Source organism: Artemia franciscana, chromosome 7 (assembly GCF_032884065.1).
Source record: "Artemia franciscana chromosome 7, ASM3288406v1, whole genome shotgun sequence".
Taxonomy (NCBI): Eukaryota; Metazoa; Arthropoda; class Branchiopoda; order Anostraca; family Artemiidae; genus Artemia; species Artemia franciscana.
The window spans coordinates 13,112,757-13,134,423 of NC_088869.1; the positions used below are offsets into that span (position 1 = coordinate 13,112,757).

The window sequence follows — 21,667 nt, forward strand, 5'->3', positions numbered from 1 at the left end:
ACAATCATTTTCAGAGATGAGGAGTTTGCAACTTTTGCTTGTTGGTGTACCCATTATTTGTTTCCGGTTGAACTTGATGTCTATCTCGGGAGAGGGACTTGTAAGTAAAAATCGGTTCACTTTAGGCTAGAAATTTGTCCAAATTGGTGCACATTGTATTCGATCCCTGTAAATCTGTCGGTAAGAAAGTTCATATCGATGGTCTATCAATCACTGTAACCTAGAATTAAGATGTTACGCAACGGGTACAAACGATAATACAAAACAATGATGTAGTTTCGTAGTAATTAATAGAATGTCATCTATGGTATTTTGATCCTGAAAAGCTCCGGATAGTTTTATAATTAATACCAACTAGATTATACAAGATATTGTTCCTAGTTTTCATCCGTTACGATGTCTACGATTGAAAAAGATAATGTTCAACTGGCTGCAATGTCAATTTAGTCCTTTCTTTCAATATTCTTTTGTTGTTGTTTTTTCAACGCTGGGGTGTGATCATGTGATTACTGATTGCGTTCTTCTTTGAACATACTGTTTTAAAAGCTTCGATAGGCTGACAACTTCAGCATTTAACCGATAGCGAAGAAACAAAACCAAAGTGTTGCTCTCGCAACACTTTAATCGGCAAAGCCGGACAAAGGTTGCCGCAACACTTCACGTTGCCCAGGCAACGTCGGTCTAGTTGTTCTTTTTTTTAGGTTTGCCTTATCGTTCACTATAATTTTTATTCGCTTTCAATCTCACTTATCCACTGAACAGTAATTTATGTTCCTTTTAAGCTTGAAATATCATACGAGTTTATTTCTGCTTGTTTCAAGCTTGGCTCAATACAGCTATTTAGTTTTCTTTTTTTGAACTATCAAACTTTTTTTTTTTTTTGAACTGTCAAACTTTTTTTTGAGCTATTTGACTAGATTCTGTTCGTCTATAAGGAAACGAGACTGACAAGAAAAACTTTGGCGAAATATTGCCGAAATACCGCAAGTGAAAATTCTAAGATAGCCAACTAAATGCAGACTGTTCAAAAGCTGTGTATAAAGTTAAATTTTGTATTTCTTGGCCAATTAATACGTTTCTGGAAATTTTGAGTAAACACCTATTTCAACAGAACAACAGAAAATCAGTAGCTGGCAATATTCACAGGTCATCTAATGTTTATCTAACAGTGGTACAGGTATAATATCCATAGTACAGGTATAGTACAGGTGTAATATAATCATTATCATTATATATTAAACAATCAATCTACTTTCAAAAGTACTTTTCAGTAACCAAAGTTATTATAGCTATTTTCTTTTTTTGTTGAGGTTGTTCATGTTTTGACAAACAACAACAACAACAAATTGTTAAAAATACTTTCAACGATCATATTATACCTGTACTATGTTGTATTTTATTATACCTGTACTGTACCATAGCTATACCTGTACAGGGAAACAGAAACGAGAAAACGGAAGGTAGTCTGGTTGTCCTAAAATCCCTCTGGACTCTAAAAAAGGGTACCAAAACTTTGAATTTCCTACTTAGATGGCATTTTTCGTTCTTGGGATATTGCATATAAATAGTTTTGATAAATTGGGTGGACACAGTGTGTTTTGACTTAGCTCTGCCATTTCCACATATTTATGTCTATTTACCTCTCCCTGAAAGTTTCCTGAAAGTTTCAACTTATCCTAAGCCGGCCTTGAGATACTACAGATGCATAATTTGGAAAACTTGAGTATATATAGCGTCTTCTCATTAATCTAACTAATTTATCGTGCATGAGTAATAAGTCCCATAGGCCACAATTGTAAAAAAAACGGTGGCTTTGCTTGAATTAGAGTCAAAAACTGTTTAAGTTCTTATTTTTAAAGTTTAAATTTGATATCCTTAGCCGCTCCTGAGATTTTGCAGATATGCCTTTAAGAACCCCAGAATATAAACAGTGTCTTTTGATTTAGTTAAAAAAAAACCTTCAATATTCCCTGAAAGTCTTGACTGAGTCCGAAGCCATTCCTGACACATTTCAGATATACAATTTTGACAACGTGGATGCACTTACTGTCTTTTGACTGAGACAAATACCCTTCTCAACATACTCCGAAAGTTTCAACTTAATACAGTTATCTGTTCTTGAGATATTGCAGATGCGCCACTTTAATAGCCTGGATGGACACGGATTTTTTTAATTTAATTCATTCCCTCTCACCATAACATTCTCAAAAAGTTTTAAATTCATACCCTCAGCTGTGCCTAAGACACTGCATATAAGCTATTTTGACAACCATGCATCACATTAAATCTTTTGATTTATCTCGTTACTTAATCGTACATAATTTATAAATCTCATAGTAGCTTAAAGTACGAAACGTTACTGTTGTCAAGATTGTAGACAAAAATTATTCATCCCTCATACTACCCCCAATACTAAATTGAATTTCCCATGCCTCACTCCCCCCTTTCTTTGCCCCAAGGAACTCGAAAGTTTCAACTGGATCTCCAAATGTGTTCCTAATATATTGCAGATCGGGTATTTCGATAAACTGGATATAGTAGTGTCTTTCAATTTTCCTCTGGTCCCCTTTCTAAGACAAGATTTGATGTACACTCGACCTTGTCTCCTTTTCCGATACTCCCTAAGAGTTTTAACTCCATCCCTTCAGCCATCATGTAAATACTGTAAATAATTTGAGGTATCAGGTGCTCATAGTGTCTTTCAATTTCGTTTCTAGAGTACACTCTTGGGGAGCTTTTTGGCATAACTATCGATTCATAAGAGCTCGCTTAAAATACAACTAATCTGGAAAAAAATTATTCACCCATTTCCAGGCCCCTAAACACCAACCCCCCAGTCACAACCATTTCTTTGGCTGTCAAAATACCTAGTTATGTGCATTACGTTCACAAGAAATCTAAAGCATAAATGAAGCATCATCTATGTAATTTTATCAGTATTTCTAGCTAAGTAAGTACTTGATAATGAAATGTAGAAGTGACAACCGTGACAGTTAATTCTCAAACAATTTTTTTAGTTGAAATTAATTGAACAGTCCCTTACCTTGCCTCAGAAACCCCCTTCATCATCACTCATTGGTCTCACCTTTTTCTCCCACCATCCTCTCGAATGATAACACATCCACCCATTTTCAGATCTCTCAATTGACCCTCAAGGCTGTTCAGTTTAGTGACGGCTTGAAGGTAAGTCTGTTTCCTTTGTCGTCTGACTCCTCGACGTGTTGATGATTCTTCCGAGACTCGTAAAGCAGCAGCTGTAATTTTCTTCTGTAGCTCAACTTGAAGCTCCAGAGAAGTTATAGCTTCGTCCTATAAGAAAGCATTAATAAACAAGTTTTTAAAATAATGGACGATTTTTCAAAATAATGGATCTAAGTCACTGGTTCCCAGTCTGTGGGTCGAAACCCCGAATGGGGTTTCGGTACTAATGCCACAAGGTCACCAGTCGATTTTGAGCTGAATGTCAATACTGGAATGAAAAACGTAGTAAACAGATATGTAAATTGTTTACAAAGAGAGTAACACACTAGTAACAGTTCTTACCATCTCTAACTCACCACAAAACGCAAATTTTGTTACCGCAAAACGTGAAATTTGCCCCCATCCAAATTTTGAAAAACGAATTTACCCCCTCCCCCCAGCCCTAATTTCCGTGATTCAATCCCTTTTACCATGCACAAGATATCGTCAGATAATTTAGTTTTAAATTTAGATTTTGACACAAGCTGAACCTTAGATCTACCAGAATTAAAATTTTTTGCTCAAATTAAACCTGGTATTTTAACCTAGGGCAAAATACTGTTTTTGGGAAATTTTAGCTGCTTAGTCTTAGCTTTAAATCTGAGTTTCCATGAATACAAGCTTTACAATATAAATATATATTATTTTTATTATTTAAGAATTAACGACGCTTCTTGACTACTAAGGTCCCTGCGTCGGCCCTGCAGTGCATTCCTGCAGCGTGATTCAATCTCTGGGTCCCGTATTACCAAGCTAAGGTCAAATCCACTGCGCCACCACAGGACTAATATATAAATATATATAAACTTTTTGAACAGCTATTTAAATTCTTTACAAAGTGAGCAACACACTAGCAACAGTTTTTATCATCAGCAGCAACTTAATTGATGTCTTCTTCTTCAAAAAAAACTCGACCGAGTGAGAGAAATTGTGTGAAGTATGTACTGACGAGGCGCCTTTAATGCTCGGCTCCAAAGCTGGCCTCCAATCATCAGTTGAAATGACCCCAGAAGTAATTTGGACTGAGATGATTCACCGACAAGCATTACTTGCTAAAACTCTGCCTGAGTCACTCTAAGAAGTCTCTAACCGAGTGACTAAAGCTGTAAATGTCGTCGAATCAAGGCCACTTGTAAGCCCGCTATTAGAAGTGTTCTTATACGAACAGAAGCGAAAAGTCCCATGCTTTCCATTAAAGGTTATTGAAACACATCTAAAACCACAGAAGCTAAAACACTCTTCACGACTCCGCCTTCGCACACGCGCAATGACAAACGTTTAGGGTGGCACGACGAGCTTATGGGAAAGAATGCTCTGACGGTCTCGGAATTTCCCAGATTGCACGCAATGAAATATGTGTCATTCTTGGAGAAACTTTTTACTACCGTTCGTATATATAAATATTTATACTGTGGTTAGGTGTCTCTTGAGAGAACAGGTGTTGAAGAGATTTTTTGAATTGAGGGGAAAGTTAGAAAGAATTTTTGCTAAGCGATTACTGTCATATGAGTTGTATCAAAATTAGTCATTTATGTTACTAAAGAATTTCATAACATGTCACACTATCTAATAACTAAATCCAGAAAACCTTTGCTCTTAGGTTCGCTGTAAATATTCAGATTTTTTAGGAAAAATTTTATCAAGATAACCCCATTTCGGGGAGGAGAAAGGTTGATCTTTACTAAAAACTGTGCACATTTTTCCACGCTAATATGTTTGAATAGCTGGTCGTTTTGAACTGGATGGATTTTAAATATTCGGAATCAGAATAAGCCACATAATTCTTTGTTATCCCGTTTATAATAGTCTCTTTGATTTTTTAGAGTTCGTTTGATTTTTGAATTAAAATGGAATAGTTGTGGGCATCAAGTCATGGCTAATTGTAGAAAAAGCCAAGACAAATAGTCCAATTAGTGAGAGGCAATTCTGGCATTAATCACCCCTTATTAGGATTGTCTAAAAATGAGGTTAGCTCATTAGTTAATACATATGTATCTGTTACATATTAAACATACCAAACAAGTACTTTTTACATTTTAACCTCTTTACACATTAAACAAGCGCTTTTCAACTTTTTTTTTTGAATTTTTGAATTAAACCAAAAATAGCCTCATCACTTCAAGTTTCTTCGTAAGGGTCACTATTGATCTTAATTTTATATTGGGACTTCTGGAAAGTTGAAACCAAATAAGTCTAATCTCACAAGTTTTCCAATAAAAACTGATGGATTGGTCTAAATAAGGAGTTCTCCAAGTTTAGAAACAAGCCCATTGGTCTTATGGCACCTGATTAAGATTTTGTGACATCCGAACAACCGATCACGGATACCCTGCGATCCTACGATAAAAATTCGTTTTTCAAACACGAACATCAGGCTAAAAGAACCTTAATAAATTCATTAAAATGCTGATACTCTCTACTTGCAATACATAACTACCAAAAGAGTAGGGCGACATTCATTAGGAATCGAGTAGAAATACTCGATAGCGTACGATACTTCCGAAAGGTATTGGTGCCTGTGTTATAGATGATACAACAAACAAGTATCTACACTATGTTTGCCCACTCCTGTTGTAGTATTTATTAAGGGCTTCAAGCCTGAAAAAATTTACTTCATATTCGGAAAAAGGGTTGCCCACTCCTGTTGTAGTACGTAAAAAAAACATGAAGACAAAGGCTGTAGCCAACGGATATTAAATACATTCAAATATGAATAGGTCTTTTTTTTTAATTTCAGTCGTGTTTTCATGACACTGACGATCTCAGCAAATGTTCGTTAATATACATTCTTTTCGTATTTGAGTCTAAAATTTCGCTAAGCATGATATAAATCACTGGGTATCGAAAGTATGGGTACTATATGGGTATAAAGTATGGCTACCTAGCTCGACCCTGCAAGTACCTGAACTATCTACTTATATTTTTTATTTTGTTCTTATCGTGATGTTTCTAGTTGAGGTATAATTTCCTCATTCAGAGATAAAATCGCCTTATTTTTTTTAGACGAAAAGAAGTTAACACAATGTTTAAGAGTAGAACAGCACTTCCAAGAAATTAATGTCCCTTGAAATGTTTAACATACAATAGGTTATACGCGCTTGATTCATTTCTGGGAACCTAACATAAGGGAAAAAGGAAGGGGGTAAATTTGATATGGGATTTAAAGGAGAATCCTTAGGGGCTCAAACGCCCCTCCCACTCTCAAACACATGTTTTTTTAATGAAACGAATTAGAAAAATAAAAGTCACAACAAAAAAATTGCAATAAAGTAAAACAAATCGAGCATGATAACCTAAGAAAAAGAGTAGGAAACAGAAAAAAGTAAATTAAATAGGAACTGTTTACCTTCTAATGTTTTGTGTCGAGATAGAATTGATGTTGACATATAGCCATATGCCACAATGCCTTCGTCGGAGTTTGACTTGCGCAGAACCACACCATCACACTTATTAGTCCAGGTTGGAACCCACGACGACTTCCTGTATTTCTAAAAGAAGTGTGTGTGAGAGTGAGCGAGAGTGACCGATCAATTTTAAGACAAAGCAGCCTATTAACGTATATTTTAATCTTTCACTTAAGCGGTTAATCGCTTACTTAAGTAAGCGATTTTACTTAAGCGGTTAATCGGAGGCTATTTTGGCTGAATTACCAACTTCCGGCCCTCATTGGTAATTAAATTTCCGGGTGTGGTTCAGGTTTTTGGTGTACTTCACGAAAAATACTAGAACAACGATTTTCTTCATGGCGCACATTCAGTGGCCGTCCTCTGCAGGCAAACTGATAAACTGCTTATCTGCTAAAGACGACGACTTCCTGTATTTCTAAAAGAAGTGTCAGTGACTTAAGCCGTTAATCGCGTCTGATCGCATTGGAGGCTGTTTTGGCTGAATTACCAACTCTCACCGCCCCCCTTTTTTCTTCCCTCATTGGTAATTAAATTTCCGGGTATGGTTCAGATTTTTGGCGTACTTCACGAAAAACACTAAAACAACGATTTTCTTCATGGCGTATATTCAGTAGCCGTCCTCTGCAGACAAACTGCTTATCTGCTAAAGACGGCCACTGCGTATGTGACCGAAATATCAAGATTTTTTTTCAGTGTCTAATAAAATGATTTTTCCCAGTGGCGTAATTTCGCTAATATACTAGGGGGGGGGGGCAATTTTGGAGGGAATTTTCCCAAACCAAGTGAAAATGACCGTAAAAACTGAAAAATGAGCGATTTGGTACATTAAAGGTACTATATATTACTATAAGGGTGCTTTATAATACCATAAAGGTAAATATAAACGAAAGAAAACTGATCCATTTCTGTTGATACTTAAATTATGCAGGCTTACCTTAGTTTTTATAATATTTTTGAAGAAACTAAATTTCAGCTGGGGGATAGGGTGGGCAAACTGGGGTCTGGGTGACAAAATGAGGTCTGGGAGGGGCATTTGTGCCCCCATTGCATAGTAAATTACGCCCCTGATTTGTCCCTATTGAACTGTTATTTGTAAATTTGACCATGGTTTTCGTCCATATTCAAACATCATCAACTAGTTGATTCCTAAAGATAACTGCAAAGGAAAGCTGCGCCCTCCTAAGCTGTTTGGTATCATATATTTTTAGCTTACTCTTAACTGATTTTTCACCCCCGTTTATTTTTTTTATTATTATTATTTCTTTTTTTAATTTGACACCCGTTAGGCTACTGGCATACACTGCATGACTACAGATGGGCATACTTTTCATTAAAAACAGAATTACCAATTTTATCAAATTCTCAAATCGTCTAAATTTCCACTTATCCTATGACTCAATTATATTCCACTTTCACTGTCATTTATATTTTATAAGTCTTATGAATTCCTCCTCCCTGTTCTTCTTTATATTATAAACATACTTATAAGTCAATGGAAGTTTTCGAAGGTAATTCTACCTCCGGTTGTTTCTTCCGTTGAGTGCTCAAAACTACAAAATTATATTTCCTTTTGACCAGACTAAGGGGTAAGGACAGGGGGTTGGTGATTACCCCAATCTCTACTCTGTGTACAGACATGAATACTGGGATTGTCAAAAAAAAAATGTTGCTCATGACACTGGAATGATTTTATGGAACTATAAAAACTTTACCGCTAGATCCCACAGAGACTCCGCGGGTGATACTCATATTCTGCCCTAGCAATATCATAGCGTTAACATCGTCGGTATAGAAGAGAATGAGGTTACATACGAACCCGAAGTCATCCATATCCAGATGAAGATGCAACATTGCAAAAAAGCTTTCTCAAAACTACAAAATTATATTTCCTTTTGACCAGACTAAGGGGTAAGGACAGGGGGTTGGTGATTACCCCAATCTCTACTCTGTGTACAGACATGAATACTGGGATTGTCAAAAAAAAAATGTTGCTCATGACACTGGAATGATTTTATGGAACTATAAAAACTTTACCGCTAGATCCCACAGAGACTCCGCGGGTGATACTCATATTCTGCCCTAGCAACATCATAGCGTTAACATCGTCGGTATAGAAGAGAATGAGGTTACATACGAACCCGAAGTCATCCATATCCAGATGAAGATGCAACATTGCAAAAAAACTTTTTTAATTCGCAGCAATTAAAAATTATATTTCAAAATGTATAATTAAAAATCATATATAAATGATTTATTAATAAACAATAATTTATTTGCAATTAAATAATAAAATAAATATATTATGTAGTGAAATTCTAACAAAATGATACAATAAATATATAATAGTAATACAAATATATTGTAAATAATATAAATAATCTATATATATATATATATAAATAAGTTGTCTGTGTGTGTGTGTCGAGTGACGTCATGTTTGTGTGTCGACTGACGTCATGTTTGTCAACTGATGAAATTACATACCGGGACACCGGGACACAAATGACGACCGAGACACAGGGAATATAAATGACGACCGGGACACAGGGACACAACTACAACGGGGACGCCGGGGGCACAGGCGGGATATATAAATGAAGACCGGGACACAGGGAGTGTTCGAATAGAAATTACAGACCGGGACACCGGGACACAAATGACGACCGGGATACCGGGGCACTCAAAGAGAAATTACAAACTGGGACACGGGACACAAATGAAGACCGGGACACAGGGAATATAAATGACGACTGGGACACAGGGACACATCATTAGAATAATGAGGTATAGATCTGAATACGGATTGTTTTTCCTATGGACAATTATATGTTGCATGTTCAAGAATCAGTAAACCTGACAATCTATTTATATACAGAGACAATGGGACAGCGAAGAATATTGTATATTCTCATGTTTTACGTAGTTAAAAACATATATATAGATATACTAGCTGTAGATATATATATAGATATACTAGCTATAAAATACACTTTGTTCGCATTTTACGGTAAAGCTTTTAATTGTTTTAAAAATCAGAATTGTGGCAAAGAGTCAAACTTTAGCGGAAAGAGCGAGGGATTGCAGAGGGGACAACCCATTTCATATACGGAGCCATTTCTGTTCGTTTTAAGTTTTAATGTCGGTCCTTACTTTCAGTTAAAAAAACTAGTTTTTTAATGCAATTTCTGAACGTTTTTTAATTAATGCATGTTTGATTCTGGCTCTCCACACATAAATTATTAAAAAGAAATTTGCATATTAATTCCTTTTTTGGCTAAATGGCTTTCTCTTAGTTTTGATCAGACGATTTTGAGAAATAAGGGGTGGGGAAAGCCTAGTTGCCCTGCAATTTTTCGGTTACATAAAAAGGCAACTATAAATTTTAATTTTTAATGAATGTTTTTATTAGTAAAAAATATACGTAACTTAAGAATTAGCTTACGTAACAAACTTATATATTCTTAATTTTTTATTATGTTTGTGAGGGGGTTTGTCCCCTCGTTAATATCTTGCTCTTTACACTAAATCTTAAGTTTTGTCCCAATTCTTTAAGAATGACCACTGAATCCGAAAGGCCGTAGAATAAATAGTTGAAATTACTAAAATACTATAGCATAAAGAGCGAGTTATTTATCTCCTCCTAAATACCTCGCTCTTTATGCTAAAGTATTTTTAGAACCCCTCATATGCGTAATAATCTCTGTTCGTTTTAAGTTTCAATGCTACTCCTTACTTTCAATTGAAAAAACTTTTCCATGTTTATTTTTTCATTTTTTTTATAGTAATTTTAGAAAATCCTGCGCCCTTTTCATTGAATATCTGTTCCCCCATGACATATTTCTCCAAGGAAAGATCCTCCCACATAGCTCCCTCCCCTCAACCCTACCCCCAAAACCAAAAATAAATCCCCTGAAAACGCTGTACACTTCCCAATAATCATTATTATATGTAAACACTGGCCGAAGTTTGTAACTTGCAGCCCCTCCCCCAGGAACTGTGGGGGAGCAAGTCATTCCCAAAGACATAGTTATTATGGTTTTTGACTATGCGGAACAAAATGACTATCTCAAAATTTTGATCCGTTGACTCTGAGAAAAAATGAGCGTGGGAGGGGGCCTAGGTACCCTCCAATTTTCTTGGTCACTTAAAAAGGTCACTAGAACTTTTCATTTCCGTTAGAATGAGCCCTCTCGCGGCATTCTACGACCACTTGGTCGATACGATGACCCCTGGAAAAAAAAACACTCACCCGTGATTTGTCTTCTGGCAAAAAATACAAAATTCAACATTTTTGTAGATAGGAGCTTGGAACTTCTACAATAAGGTTCTATAGTACGCTGAATTTGATGGTGTGATTTTTGTTAAGGTTCTATGGCTCTTAGGGGTTGTTTTTCCCTATTTTTAAAAATAAAGCGAATTTTCTCAAGCTCCTAACATTTAATGGGTAAGACTAAACTTAAATAAACTTATATATTTAAAATCAGAATTAAAATGCGATTCTTTTGATGTAGCTATTGATATCAAAACCCCATTTTTTAGAGTTTTGGTTGCTATTGAGCCTGGTCGCTCCTTACTACAGTTCGTTACCACGAACTGTTTGATTTCTTGTCAATTACAGTAATCTGTTACAAGCTGAAATGATTTTTTCATGCCATAGGCTTTACGTGAAAAAGTGTGTTTTACAGTTCAGCCTTGAGGATTTGAGTCTCGGTGGGGTTAAAAAAAAAAAAAAAGGATAGTTTAAGACGCAGAGACTAGCATATCCATCAACGTTTAAATCAATATTGATTTGTTTTTGCTGCTGACTAGAACAACAAGAATTGTATCTATTGATAATTTTATCTACATATGCCGATGAAAGGTGTGTCGTCCTTTAAAATAATGTTTTTCTTATATTTAAGGTCCGTTTTATATTTAATTAGGTCATATGAGGATCAGGGGTGTACATTTTCCCTAAATTCCATTATTTTTAGGACTATTTTACTGTGATTAGCATATGATTCTACTACTAGTACAACAACTACTACTAATAAACTACGGAGCGGTATTTGCCTTAGGCAGCTTTGCACAGCGACGAAGTATCATTATTGACATCTTTAGTTATTTGAACCCTAAAATCTTGGTATTATTATTTGCTTAAGATTTCCTGTAAAAACTTCTCAATGGGAGGAGGCTTGAATTTTTTTTAACTCGGTCTAAGGTTTAGTTAATTATAATTTTGTGACTTATTTTGGCCACTGAGATTATTAATGATATTATTATTATTATTTATTGTCATTATTGTTATTAGATTTTAAAACCAAAGTAATCCGCTTTAGTGCCTTTTGTGGCTACTGAGATTGCATGTGTAGAAGAAAAGATTTTTATTTTGTGTCATTTGTTTCTTAGAAGTCGTTGTGAGTGGGAAGCCCGACTCGTAGAATATGAGTCTTTAGAAAAGGAAGTTGCAAATGCTCTTGAAAAAGCTACAATAGAATTGAGTGAGATGCAGTCTATTCCAAAAGTGTTAATAACCTTGCAAAATGAAAGGAGGATCTGCACTCTTGAATATGGTAAGTAAAATGGGGTTTGACTGGCAGTTTGTAGCAATGGTCTAAAGTAAAAAGTGATCCTTGCAAAGAGAAACCTGAAAGTTTAAAAAGCCAATTTTAATTATATTTTCATGATGAAAATTATAATCTGTTTTTGTGCTGACATAATAATTCAGGAATATAAAGTAATGATAGAATCGGCTTTTTATGCTGACATAATATACTAAATTCACAAATTTTAACTTTATCGACTAACAAATTATCAAATCGTACATAATTAAAAAAAGGGAGATCCCTATTTAAGAATGGAAAGTTTAGGCGATCTTTGTGACTAAAGTGAAACTTTAGCGTAAAGAGCGAGGGATTGCGGAGGGGACAACACATTTCATATACGGAGTAATTTCTGTTCGTTTTAAGTTTTAATGTCGCACCTTACTTTCAGTTAAAAAAACTAGTTTTTTTGTGTAATTTCTCAACGTTTTTGAGTTAATGCATATTTGATATTGGCATTCCACACGTAAATTATTAAAATGATATTTGTATATTAATTCCTTTTTTCGCTAAATGGTTTTCTCTTTGTTTTGATCAGACGATTTTGAGAAATAAGGGATGGAGAAGGAGGCCTAGTTGCCATGCAATTTTCCGTTTACATAAAAAGGCAACTATAAATTTTAATTTTTAACGAATTTTTTTATTAGTAAAAAATAAACGTAACTTAAGAATTAACTTACATAACAAACTTTTATATTCTTTAATTTTTATTATGTATATGAGGGGGTTTGTACCCTCATTAATGCCTCGTTCTTTACACTAAATTGTAAATTTTGTCCCAATTCTTTAAGAATGACCCCTGAATCAGAAAGGCCGTAGAATAAATAGTTGAAATTACTAAAAATACTATAGCATAAAGAGCGAGGTATTTATCTCCTCCAAAATACCTCGCTCTTTATGCTAAAGTATTTTTAGAACCCCTCATATACGTAATAATCTCTGTTCGTTTTAAGTTTCAATGCTACTCTTTACTTTCAATTGAAAAAAAAAGCTATTCCATGTTTATTTTTTCATTTTTTTTTTATAGTAATTTTAGAAAATCCTGCGCCCTTTTCATTGAATTTCTGTTCCCCCATTACATATTTCTCCAAGGAAATATCCTCCCACATAGCCCCCTTCCCTCAACCCCACCCCCAAAACCAAAAAAAAATCCACTGAAAACGATAGTACACTTCCCAATAACCATTATTACATGTAAACACTGGTCGAAGTTTGTAACTTGCAGCCCCTCCCACAGGGACTGTGGGGGAGTAATTCATTCCTAAAGACACAGTTATTATGGTTTTTGACTATGTGGAACAAAATGGCTATCTCAAAATTTTGATCTGTTGACTTTGGAGAAAAATAAGCGTGGGAGGAGGCCTAGGTGCCGTCCAATTTTTTTGGTCACTTAAAAAGGGCACTAGAACTTTTCATTTCCGTTAGAATGAGCCCTCTTGCGACATTCTAGGACTACTTAGTCGATACGATGACCCCTGGAAAAAAAAAAAAAAAAAAAAAAAAAAAAAAACACGCACCCGTGATTTGTCTTCTTGCAAAAAATACGAAATTCCACATTTTTGTAGATAGGACCTTGAAAATGTTGCAATAGGGTTCTCTGATACGCAGAATGCGATGATGTAATTTTCATTAAGATTCTGTGACTTTTAAGGGGTGTTTTCCCCTATTTTCTAAAATAAGGCAAATTTTTTCAGGCTCGTAACTTTTGATGACAGAAACTAAATTAGATGAAACTTATATATTTAAAATCAGCGTAAAAATCTGATTCTTTTGATGTATATTTTAGCATCGAAATTCTGTTTTTAGAGTTTCGTTTACTATTGAGCCGGGTCGCTCCTTACTACAGTTCGTTACCACGAACTGTTTGATTTAATGGGAAGCAGTGCCTTTAGGAGCGCAGCATCTCCCATCAGCATTAAAAACATTTAAAACGGACAGCATTAACTTATAAAATGTGGATTTTGACTTCAGAATGGTTCTTTTGTTTTTTTATTTTTTTTTTGCTATTAGGATTATACGTCTATGAAGAATAGACTTAACTGGTTTTTCTTTTACGTAGGCCTTGTAATTATACCTGTCGTGCTCTCTTGACAAAGTTATTTTTATTCATTCTACTTTCTTAGGAACTAAGGGGAGTCACCTGAAATCAGTAAATGGGTCTCTGTGTCCCACGGTTCTTGAGCTGCCAACCCCTAGCTTAGAATTTATTTGGATATAGATAAGTTTTCAAAAAAAAAAATGCATATGATCTCCTTAGCTTATTCCAGTTAGTTCAAGTTCATAAGACTTGTTACTTTGCTTAGCAGAGTTTCATCAGAATATAATACGTCAAACACATTGAAAAGCACATTGAGAAAAGCAAATAGGCCTGCATAAATAAGTTGAATGAAATTAAAATTTAAACTTACCCTTTTAATTGTGACTTTTATTTCCAGGGTTCCAGCTTATCATTCAAGCAAGTTCAGTCCATGTCGCCTTACTTCAGGTTATGTCAAGTAAGTTGAGTTTATAGATAAGTATTTAAACACAACTACAGGACATAATCTAAAGGCAGCTTAATAGAAATTTAGTTTAATTTAAATATATTTTTCAAAACCACAGGGGAGGGGCAGTTTCTTTTCAGTTTTCAATGATGATACTAAATTATTTGTTAATATGCACTCCAAGATACCTTGCTAGTTGGGAATGTTTTTCCTTTCCCATTTTTCCCTTTCGGCTGAGACAGTTTACTTCCTGGCGGCTTTCGACGACTTGTTAAGAAGCTGAGACTTGCTACACTTAGAAGACTACTACAAGATTACTACTCGCGAAGCTGAGACCAGTACACATGAGAAGGAGATGCTTGCTTCACAAAAAGGAGAAGAAACTCACAAACAAAACACAGCAGTATTTTTTTTTTTGAATTAGTATTTTTTGCTGCAAAAATAAATTGATTATACTTTTATTTGTCCTTTTAATCTAGTTTTTTTTATTTCAGATATAGACTTCTATAGGTCCAGATTGAATGAGCACTTAGCTATCAGGAATTTCAAATGGAAATTTGGTTTACTTCGGTTTAATTCGGGTATGTTTAGTCTCTTGTCTAGCGATTAGAGACTGGTTTAAGCGATATAAATTTTTTTCAAGGGGTAGATTTTTCTTTTCTGTGGTAGAAAAGTTGATAACTTGTAAAAGTTGTTTACAAAGTTGTCTGCAGTTTAGGTTGTGCTATGGCCAGAACCAATGTCTTGGAATTTTTAAGTTTCGAAAGGAGAAATATTTTGGAAAAATTGTTAAGCTGCTCTGAAGGAAGATAAGAAACAGGGATAGAACTTTACAGATGTTGCAACTGCAGAACAACAGCTCTTTGATTGCTCCCGAACTCTTTCTCCTCACACAAAGATCCATTTTAATTTAGTCTTGGAAAGCATATTGAAATTATGGTCGTTTTAAAGTTACTGATTACGTCTAACACATAACCCATGGGTGTGACGTGTGACGTGACGCTAAAGCCTCGTTAACGTTTTTGCATAGTCTATTTTTGAATGGAGACACGGACGTGCAAGGAAATCGATTTAAGATGCATGGAGTAACTGTGTATTCCTTTACTAGGTTGCAATACTTAGGAGAGACAAAACAAATTTCAAAACCATAACACCCTACAAACGTAATGATTCTTCTTGTTATAACGATTCTTTTCCGCAATTTATTATTTTTCTTCGGCAGCAATTATTTTACTTATCGGCTCTCTATGAAGCACAATTTATTGAGTACCACTTTCTTTCCTTTTCCCTAAATGTCTGAATTCATGTAGAGCCCAAGGTATGGGGTAAAGGGTGTGGCAAGTGGATATATATTGTAATACGAATACAACAAGAACTTGATTTCTGGATTTATTTCTTAGAAAATAGTAGTAACCTAAAAAGATAGTTGATTATTTAAGACTGTCCTTAATTTTGCACTATCTTACTTCTACAACTGGAAATGCTAGGATTCTAGAAATCTCTGACTTCTAGATATGGAATTCTACATAGGAATCACAATTTGATAATTTTAATAATTTGCTCAAAGGATAAAACGAAACCAAAGTTATCTTTGGGTTTTAAGAAATTTTGAGCAATTAGAAGAATATGTTGAGATTATTTATTTGAGTTTCATGGAATATTTTGTTGATTTAACTTAATCAATTCAATCTACCAACCAGTTGGAATTTTTTTAAGACTTGGAAAACTCGTATACCTAAGGGGCATGCAATTTATGTTGTATTTCTGTTAGCGTTTTAAGCAAATTTTAAAACGAAATTATTTAGGGATTACTAAGGGGATTATTGATATTTAGGGATACCTAAATATCAATCAAATACCTGTTTTTATTAAGTAAACAGGAATTTCTCGCATCATGAATAAGTGTCAAATCGACATACAACAAAGTCACTAAAAAATGCAACAAATGGCATTCTGTGAGAACCGTGGCCCAAAAGTTCTTGCAGCCACAAGTAGTCTCACTACCCGTCTCAGGTATACGTGTTTGAAGTTGCAAATAGTTGTTGTCTCAAGTAGTCATAGCAGCAGCCATAGTAGTAGTAAACAGGGGATTTTTTATGGATGGAGGGCTAGGGGACACTTGCTCCAATAATGAGGAGAAAAAATATTATATACCCCCTGCCCCTTGACAATCCAGATACAGACGCCTCTTGTCCCCCAATAAGAAATGCTGTTTATTCACCTCTGGTAGTAATAATATTGGTCATGAAAGTATAAAGTCAATGCCCTGCCACTCCGAAAATATTACTATAATACCTATTTGATAACCAGGATGCACTAAGCGTCTTTCGATCTAGTTTAATATCCCCCTCAGCATTTCCCAAAAGGTTCATCTTTATACTCTTACTTAGTCTTTTATGAGACACTCAAAATTAAACACACCCCCTCCCCATTTTTACAATGATTTCTACTTTGAAAGAAATGGCACATTAAACTTAAAAACGAACAGAAATTACACCGTATATGAAAAGGGCAGTTCCCTCCTCAATGCATATTGGAATATGATATCTTCAGAGGCATGGCTACAGACTGTTTTGAACAGTGTGGCTATTTCATATTTTGATCAGTGTTTCGGGTGGCTCAGAGAAAGGGGGAGGCCATCCTATGGCCTTTACCATCATAATTATGATAAACATATCCAAAAAGCTAGCCATTCCCGAGATATCGCTGGTGCGTTTTTGACAACCAGCAGACACATAGTGTGTTTTGATTCTGTATTCACACCCTCAGTATTCGCTGCAAGTATTTACAAGTAGATTAGCTGAACTCAATTGCTAGTAAAAGAGGTTTTAGTGCCAAACCTATTTTGTCATTCAAATGTTGCTTGTTGTCTATTAAAATCGCCACACCCATGCGCAGAGTGGCTTAGGTACATTTGGGCTAAAATTTTATATATTTATATCATAACTAGCTGTTGGGGTGGCGCTTTGCGCCACCCCAACACCTAGTTGGTGGGGGCGCTTCGCGCCCCCCCAAGCCCCCCGCGCGCGTAAGTCGTTACGTGCCATATTAGTTACGCGCCATTGTAGTTGTGTCCCTATGCTCCCCCTGTGATATATATATATATATATATATATATATATATATATATATATATATATATATGTGTGTTTTTAACTACGTAAAACTTGCGAATATACAACATTCTTTGCTGTCCCATTGTCTGTGCATATAAATAGATTGTCAGGTTTACCGACTCTTGAACATGCAACATATAATGGTCCATGGGAAAACAATCCGTATTCAGATCTATACCTCATGATTCTAATGATTGCCCTTTTTGCTTTGTTGATGGTGATTGCTAATCGACGATTCCCTGTGTCGCCGTCGTCATTTATATATCCCCCTGTGCCCCCCGACTTCCCCGTTGTAGTTGTGTCCCTGTGTCCCGGTCGTCATTTATATTCCCTGTGTCCCGGTCGTCATTTGTGTCCCGGTGTCCCAGTCTGTGATTTCTCTTTGAGGGTCCCGGGCGTCATTTATATTCCTTGTGTCCCGGTGTCCCGGTCGTCATTTGTGTCCCGGTGTCCCGGTCTGTATATACATTCGTTTTTGAATTGGTCCTTTTTTAGGTTTTAGTTTTCTACCTTTTTTTTAGTTTTTTTAGTTATACCTCATGATTCTAATGATTGCCCTTGAGCTTTGTTGATGGTGATTGCTAATCGAACATTCCCTGTGTCCCCGTCGTCATTTATATATCCCCCTATGCCCCCCGGCGTCCCCGTTGTAGTTGTGTCCCTGTGTCCCGGACGTCATTTATATTCCCTGTGTCCCGGTCAACATTTGTATCCCGGTGTCCCGGTCTGTATATACATTCGTTTTCGAAATGGTATATGATGAAATAAATTTTTGTATTTCTCCCCCGTTTTTTCTTTTTAGTTTTTTTTTGGTTCTTACTTTTTTTTAGTTTTTGTTTTTTTTTCTTTTTTCTTTTTAGTTTTTTTCATTTTTTTTTAGTTTTGTTTTTCTCCTTTATTTTTCATTTTGTTTCCTTTTTTTATTTTTTTTATTTTTTAGTTTTTTTTTAGTTTTTTAGCTTTTTTAGTTTTTTTATTAGTTTTTAGGTTTTTTTTCTTTTTATTTTTTTTTGTAGTTTTTACCTTTTTTTTAGTTTTTTTAGTTTTTTTTTTACTTATGTCCTGGTCGTCATTTATACTCCCAGTGTCCCGGTCGTCATTTGTGTCCCGGTGCTTTGTTGATGGTGATTGCTAATCGAACATTCCTTGTGTCCCGGTTGCTTTCTCTTTGAGTGTCCCGGTCATCATTTATATTCCCTACTAGCTGTTGGGGTGGCGCTTCACGCCCCCCAAGCCCCCCCGCGCGTGTAAATCGTTACGCGCCATATTAGTTACGCGCCATTGTAGTTGTGTCCCTGTGTCCCACCTGTGAATATAGATAGATTTATATATGTGTTTCAAACTACGCAAAACTTGCGAATATACAACATTCTTGGCTTTCCCATTGTCTGTGCATATACAAAGCCGTATGTACTAATAATGACGTCATATGCAAACGCTCTTTTTACAAACAAACAAACATGCATACACACAACTCGTTTTTATATAGATAGATAGATAGATAGATACAATACAAATTAACTGCGTAAAACTTGCGAATATACAACATTCTTCGCTGTCCAATTGTCGCTGCATATAAATAGATTGTCAGGTTTACCGACCCTCGAACATGCAACGTACAATTGTCCATGGGAAAAACAATCAGTATTAAAATCTATACCACAATTTTCTAATGATTGACCTTGAGCTTTGTTAATGGTGATTGCAAATGCTAATCGAATTGGGAATTGCAATCTTTTAAATTGAAAAGGCAGATCCCTTGGAATCATGGGAATGCGAGGAATAAGAACAGCCTCACCCTCAAAAGGCCCTGTCAAGATTGTGGCCTCTATTAGGTTTTCCATTGTTTTTTTTTACGGCAAGTCGCGTGCCATTGCAAAGCTCTGGTGGGTTGATATTTATTAAAAGTATTATTGGTACGCTTATTTTTAGTTGTAGCACGTGTGGTGGAAACCCTGAAAGATCTATGGAATTTAAAAATTCAGATGGATAATTAACCGCTTCATTTGGTTCCAAAACTGTGTCGACTGACTTGTAAAGGACTGCCTGGTCTCGAATCTTGGTCAAAACAATATTATTGATTTCGTGGACGTCTATATTTTTGGGTGCGAGAATCGCTCTTTCACTTAGCCATTTATTATTTTTATAATTTCTTAGAATATTCGGAAATACTTTTTCAATCAATTCATTTTTGGACGTCACTAAATTACAGAAATCAGCAGGTAGTTGTATACGTCCTGAAATTGAGTCTACTGGGAGCTTTCCGTTTCCAATTGCCAGCAATTGATCTGAAAATGTTTGAACAGAGTCATCGTTTTGCAATCGGACACGCATATTTGTAGTTAATTTTAATGTTTTTACGTGTGCCCATAAATTAGAATTTTTCAGGCAAGCATTCATTTCGTCTGCAGGAGTTGATCTAGGTATTATAGGTAATGTTTGCCTGAAATCTCCCGCAAGCAATATTAATGTGCTGCCAAAGGGTTTCGACTTCCCTCGCAAATCTTTCAAGTATTGATCCAGAGCCTCGAGCGATTTTTTGTGTGCCATTGTGCACTCATCCCAAATAATGAGTTTGCATTGCTGCAATACTTTACCCATCCCAGATGATTTGGAAATATTGCACGTGGGAGTTTCTGTAGAATGCAAATTCAGAGGCAATTTCAAAGCGGAATGAGCAGTTCTTCCACCAGGCAGCAATGTTGCGGCTATTCCGGACGACGCAATTGCCAACGCTATATCATTTTTTGATCGAATTGATGCCAGAGTCAGTTTTATTACAAACGTTTTACCAGTACCTCCTGGCGCATCCAAAAAGAAAATTTCTCCAACGTTGTTATCGACACAATGCATTATCGTATCATAAATGTCTTTTTGTTCCGACGTTAACTTGGAAATGTTATTTTGTACATACGACAATAGATCACTCGTACTGTAACTTTGTTCACGATCCAATTCTACACATGTCGAAACAGCAGCGATACGGTTAGGTGAAGGCATTCCCAAATCCTGAAGAGGTTTGTTTGCCATACGTACACACAAATCTTCTATAATAACTAAAGTGTAGTTATAAATTTCTGATGTAAAATAAAAAGTTATATCTGACGTCTCTAACTGTTTTCGATGGAGTATATCTTCGGAAATTTTTGACTTATATTTTTCCCCTTAACTCTGTAGGAGCTGATGGAGAGCAAGTTGTTAAAATGATGCCAAACAATGCACGAATTTGACTTGGGGTTTACGTTTCGCACGCGTCATTGATGCAGTTATTTCAGTGTTGGTCATTCTCCAATAAATTCAGAGCTTGGCATGCACTACGGTAAGTGTCATGTATAGTACCGTTTACAGTTCTCAAATACTCAAAGGATGTCGGACCGGGTACATTCACCAAAAGCAGGCGTAGAAAGAAGCATTCATGTTGATTGGGGTGAACGGTGTAGAGTCTTCCTATCGTGGTATCTTTGAAGATGGTAGGTTGGCCGTCGACTGACTTACCCTGTTTTCGACGTTCAAATACTTTATTTTTAGTATTCGACGTGTAATACGAAGGCACTTCAGTATACAGCAGTTTTTTTGCAAAACAATCATTTTTGCAAAGTGAAAAAAAAGCTGTTAATGTTGTATCCGGTGGATTCAGGGCTCTTTGTTGCACGTTGGTTTCCGTGATATAAACACGTTGACCATTCTGTAAATGTACCGCTAAGTGAACAACAGCTGGACTACGTTCATGTATCGGAAATGAAAGAATTCGCCAAACAGCTTCATTACTGCTTATGTATCTTCCAGCCTGATATTGTACAATTTCGTCGAAATCTTTGATTTCGGGCTGCAAGCCAAAA

At 35.8% G+C, this 21,667-nt stretch overlaps 1 long non-coding RNA gene across 1 annotated transcript in view; it reads right to left on the reverse strand.

The window, feature by feature from the left end:
* Positions 1-2,953: 2,953 nt before the first annotated feature.
* LOC136028605 (uncharacterized) overlaps positions 2,954-21,667 on the reverse strand; it is a 29,235-nt gene continuing 10,521 nt past the window's right edge. Inside the window, exons 2-3 of the long non-coding RNA XR_010617846.1 lie at positions 6,587-6,728; positions 2,954-3,309 (exon numbers count right to left, since the gene is read on the reverse strand). This is a non-coding gene — a long non-coding RNA (uncharacterized LOC136028605). The remainder of the gene's footprint in view (positions 3,310-6,586; positions 6,729-21,667) is intronic.